Source organism: Sceloporus occidentalis, unplaced genomic scaffold (assembly GCF_023333645.1).
Source record: "Sceloporus occidentalis isolate IW3139 unplaced genomic scaffold, rSceOcc1.0.p SCAF_1, whole genome shotgun sequence".
Lineage (NCBI taxonomy): Eukaryota > Metazoa > Chordata > Lepidosauria > Squamata > Phrynosomatidae > Sceloporus > Sceloporus occidentalis.
In genome coordinates, this window is record NW_028316981.1 from 20,767,076 (window position 1) to 20,773,075 (window position 6,000).

The following is a 6,000-nucleotide window of genomic DNA, read 5'->3' on the forward strand; positions in this document are numbered from 1 at the left end:
CTCTTCAGTGGGTCTATGTATTTTCTTAGCTAGCTTCTTCCTTCCTGCCCCATCATTGTGGTGCTAAGGCCACCTTCCACTCTGCTGCACATCAACCTTGTCTAGAGTCAAGTTGTCATTGTGTGCCTTCAAGTTATTTCTATCCTATGATTACCATAAGATGATCCTATAATGGAGATTTCTTGGCAAGGTTTGTTCAGACTGGAAGAAGCATTTTTTTTTTGGGGGGGGGGGGGATATAGATCTGTTGCTTTACCAAATATTTTCAAAGCTGTACAATACGTAATGTGTCTGTGAATGATTGTTGTCAACCGCCCCCCATTTGACCTTGATTCATGATGAGCCTGTGAATGAGACACTGCCAAGACACCTATCATCAACAACTGATTCTTCAATAGCTCAATAGCTCAGGTCTTGCAGACTCAGGGCCATTGCCTTCTTGGCTGATTCTATCCATCTGGTATGTGGTCATCCTTTCTTTCTACCATTACCTTTCCTAGAATTATTCTTTTCTAGTGAGTGTTGCCTTCTCAAGATGTGGCCAGAATGCAACAGCCTTAGGCTGTTTCTGCCACTCTTCAGAATTAATACAGTTTGACATGGCTTTCACGGTCATGGCTCCATCCTATAGAATCATGAGATTTGTGGTTTGTTGTGGCACCACAGCACTCCAACAGAGAGGGCTAAATATCTCACAAAACTACAAATCCCAGAATTCCATAGCACTGAACCATGACAATTAAAGCATGTCAAACTGCATTAATTCTGCATTGTAAATGCAGCCTCAGTTTAGTCATCTTGGCTTCCAAGGAGAGTTCAGGTTTGATTTGTTCTAGGACGCATTTATTTGGCTTCGTAGCCATCCATAGTATCCACAGTACTCCAGCACCACATGTCAAAAGAGTAAAATTTCTTTCTGTCCACTTGCTTTACCACAGAGGATTTACATAAATTCAATCTAGATTATGAGGAAATTGAAATAAAGATTTTCCATACTTTGAATCAATCATTGATCAGAATGGAGACTGTAATCAAGAAATCAGAAGAAGACTGGGAAGGATAGCTATGAAAGAACTAGACATGATGCAAACGTGCAAAGATATATGACTGTTAAAGGTGCAAAGATATACAATTGTTAAAGACAGTTTATAAGAAACTGGTACATTCTCCATAACCAGCAGGATTTCAGCATATGAACTGATATCGCAGTAACAGCAGAATGTCAATTCCCCTTTAAACTCTGCCATCTTTTATAATATATAATAAAATATTGTTATAAAATATTGCACAAACCCACGTACATACACACATTGATTCATTTACTATTTCTTTATTTAATCCATCTAAAGATTTCAAAGTGGTGTATGCCACATAACATCAACATACAGTACCTGCATCATGCAAAAAAGTAAAGGCTGAATCATACTTACTTGCAAAAGCAAGCTAGCAACATATAGATACAGCTTCAACGTATAACTCAAAATAGAAACTATCAGATCATATCTCATGGGGAAGCATTCTAAACCTTTCAGGGCACTATGCTAAATGCCCTGCTCCAACTGACAGTATAACAAACCTCAAAGGAATTTTGTTGTATGCCTTCAAGACTTATGGTGACCCTAAGGTGAACAAACAGAAACACATCCACAGTAAACCTGTTTTCCTGTCTGGAAATTAATGGGTCAGGAACAGAATTCAATGGGAACAGCAACCCTGGTTGTGCAGTTCACTGAGATGTGATAATGGATGGATAGAAAGCAGTACGCTGCCATTTTATTTTTCCTAGTGTGACTGCTGCAAGAACAGGGCTGGTGTGATAGTCCTAAGAAAGAAATTCTGTATCTGCCTGGGGGCTTGTTCCCAGATGAAGGTGAAGTGAGGAGATGGAGTAGTGCCCTAGTTGCCCCAGCCTAGCTACGGGTCTGTCTTTCACCTGTCTTTCACCGCCACTCAAACAGACCCAGAAAAAGCTGTCACTTGCTGGTAGCAGTGGCAGCCTACCCTGACCTCCCTTCCTCTCCTACCATTTCACTCACTGGCCCAGACCCCCAAGCAGACACCCTCTGCCCACTGCCTGCCCAGGGCTACCAGGGTGGCTGGCCAGGCAAATGTGGCAGGGAGATGGGATGGAATGGGTGCCTGCTGTTCTCCTCCATTCTCCTCCATTACTTGGCTTTCTCCTCATAGAGAGAGTCAGAGCAAAGGAGGAGGAGGAGGTGGTGGCAGCAACGGCGGCAGCAAAGGAGGAGGAAGAGGTCTACTGGGAGAGGCCATCCAGAGTTTTGGGGTGTGGGGTCACCAGTATGACATCCAACTTTATCTCTACTTTCCATCTGATTCCAAGGAAGCTGTTTCTGTACTGAACTAGTGTTTGCTGTCAGTAATGGACTGGATGAGGGCAAACAACTTGAATCCAGCAAGACAGAGGTGCTTCTAGTTCATTGTAAGGCAGATGGGGAATAGGGATTCAGCCTGTGATGGATAGAGTTACACTCCCCCTGAAATCTCAGGTTGCGACTTGGGTTCCCTCCTGGATTCAGATCTGAGCCTAGATGCCCAGGTTTCAGCAGTGGCTAGGAGTGCATTTGCACATTTAAAACTAGTGTGCCAGCTGCACCCATTCCTTGAGAAGTCAGATCTGGCTACAGTGATACATGCTTTATTTACTTCCTGTTTGGACTACTGTAATGTACTGTAATGCAGCTGTCCTTGAAAACTGCAGAAACTGCAGCTGGTGCAAAACGCTGTGGCAAGGCTGCTGAGTTGGGCTGGCTACAGGGATCATGTGACTCCCTTGCTGACATAGCTGCACTGGTTACCTGTCCAGGTGCTGTTTAGACTGTTAAAGCCCCAAATGGCTTGGGCCCAGACTATCTAAAGGGCCGTATCTCCATATACAAGCCAGCCCAAGCACTAAGACATTCAGCCTCGAACAGGTGCCATAGCTGTGGCAGCACAGCTATATATAGCGCTCCTTCGGCACTGCGTCATCTGGATGCAGTGCCGGAGGTGCTCCATGATGCTGTGCCCGATTTGAAGTGGTGCGCAGTGTCAAGTTGCCCAGGGGGTGGGGTGAGTTGGGCTTGTGTCATGAGGCTGCTACGCCCTGACTCTGCCCCCATGCCGGACTTTATGGCCTGTCTGTAAAGGCCCTTTGACTGCTGTGCATACTTATTAGATCAAACACTAGCTCTTCTCTGAGTTCAGCCCTGTTCCAAGCTTCAGCCAGGTCATTCATTTTAAAAGTTCCCCTCCACAAAAGAAAGAAGAGCACAAGTATTCCTGCATGAATCTCTTCATTCACTGTCTTGGTTTAAAAAATAAATCTTAAAGTACAGTTTCACTTTGTTTGACACTGCAAGAAAGGGCATCTTTAAATAAAATAATAAATTCTAAATGCTATAAAGGCAAAAGTCAGTTTTGCTTCAACCCTTTATAATATCACTGTGCCAGTAAGCATCACACGTTCCTATATGCACATTATATATATTATCTACTGCATGTGGTACAGCAGCTAGAAATGAGAGATGATCATAGCTGCCTGAAATGAACAAGGAAATTTCAAAGATTAGTAACTACTTTCAAAAGGTTACAAGGTTAATTATATATCATTTGATTTTCTAGGCATTTCAGTGGAATCTGCAGGAACAGAATTTATACAAATTGCAAGGCCTGAGAGCCTAGAGGAAAGCTCAGATGCAGGGATGTGACGCAGTTCTTTGCGAGAAAGTTTTACTGTGGTTGCTCCTTGAAGCTGGCCAGAGGTAGGTGGGATTCCCTTGAGCTCTTGGTTGGAAAGTACCAGGGGTTCTGTTTCATTATATTAGGTGTCCACTTTAAAGATGAGTATTTCATGTATAGGTTGCTGTACTGACAGAGGCAAAAAACAATCATCTGGTCCTGTTTGCCATGCCCTTCTTCCATTTCCTTATCAGTTTGTTTTACTTTTATTGTTTCTGCTTGCATTTAAAAATAATTGAACTGGGGAAATGAAAAATGTTATGGCCCTTCATGAAATAAAAAAAAAGGACACTGGCTGCTGAATTTCAGTTTAGGACGCTTTGTGCTGCTTAATGGAGAGAAATTCAAATAAGTGATATGGTTAGACCATTTCTCTGCACAGATCTCCTACCTGGGCCTGTGTTCAGCTGCTCACTCTCCTTGTTGTTGTTAGCTGCTATTGAGTCGATCTCTATTCATGGCAACCTTGCGGATGAGACATCTCCAGGAATCCCTATCTTCCACTGCTTTGCTCATGCCCTGGAAGCCCATTCCCATAATCCCCCTGACTGATTCCATTCATCTGGTCTATGGTCTTCTTCTCCTTGTTCTGTCCTCTACCCATCCTAGTGTTATTTTTTGCTAGTGGTCAAAGCATGATAGCCTCAACTTGATCATCTTGGCTTCCAAGGAGAGCTCTGGTCTGATCTGCTCATGGACCATTTGTTTGGCTTCTTGGCTGTCCACGGAATCCCAAGTACTCTTTTCCTGCACCACATCAAGTAACTTGTTTTTCTTTCTGTCTGCTTCCTTCACTGTCCAGCTCCCATGTCTGTACATAGTGACTGGGAATACAGTGCCCTGGACAATTCAAACTTTAGTGCTCAGTTATATGCCTTTACTCTTCAAGATCTTTTCTATTTCTTTCATAGCTGCCCTTCCCATTCCCAGTCTTTTTATTTCTTGACTTCAGTCATCATTTTGGTCAATGTTTGATCCTAAATCCCTAGTTTTGCTGGGGGTAAATAACAGGTGAGGTCAATTAAGTGATTTACCTTTTAGGATACAGAATGGGCGAAGGAGTCACAACTAGCACTCTAGTGGGGCAGGGAGCTTGTGGGGAATGTAACCCTCTGCCCACACATCTATTCAGGAAATATCATCACAGGACCTAATGACATTACCCACAATATTAGAGGGACTTTCACATGTTTGTCCTCTATTGGGATATATACTATCCTCTGTCAGCAAAGCCTATCAGTCTGTTGCATAAATGGGCCAGCCTCTGTGCCAGAAAAAAGGACATAAATCAGACATTAGGAATACACAAATAACAGTCAGAAAGCTCTTCATTCTTCCTAGGTCTTCCCTCTCTGACCTCAGGACAGTGGTCCTTAAACAAAACAAAACAGAAATACAAGGGAAGATTGGAAAGAGAAAGAGCAGAATTGGAATATATCCATAAGCTCCAGTCCATCACCAGTGGGTTGAACAGAGGCAATGGTTTCCTAACACATCACACATGTCATAACAGTAGCTAACCCTCCAGCTTCATGAAGTGTTTCTTGGCCAGTTCATGACATCTCCTTTCTGGTTCCCACATTACATCCCAAGAACTCCCACCATCATTCCTATAGTTATTTACTCACCTCTTTAGCAAACATCCTCCCCCTAAGGACCAGCCTTAAAATCTAACTTACCTTATCTCTATACACACAAGTTTTCATTTTTTATTACTGTTCTCACACACAGGCTGCTTATACAGGTCTGTCCCTGGATTCAACCCTAATGCATCTGAGGAAGTAGGCTCAAGTCTTCAAAAGCTCATGTTACCAGCTTCTTTCTTTCAGTTAGTCTCAGAGGTGCTACAAGATCTCTTTGCATATTGATTTTCCAGACTAAAACAGCTACACCTTTGAATTCTACTTTTGTTCCATTTATCAGTTCCAGTCTGGATTGAGGAATTCAGACAATTGCCATTTAACTGTGTGGTGGGAATAGACTCCTCCACATTTGCATGAAAAATGCACATATAATAGTCAAAGTCTAAACACTGTCTGTTTCTGAAGGAACAGCCTTTTTCTTAAGGGCAAATAGCGTGATTAATGGAGCATGGAGTCTGACCCTCAGTTACTCAGTGGAGCCATGTTTATCTTAATTATGATCAATGTTTCCTTGAAATATAGATTCGCAGATAAACATATCAAGAGATTAATTTTCTATACCAAGGCATTTAAATTGTCTTAAAGCACAGAGCTGGGTTTCTTTGGTGAAATAGAT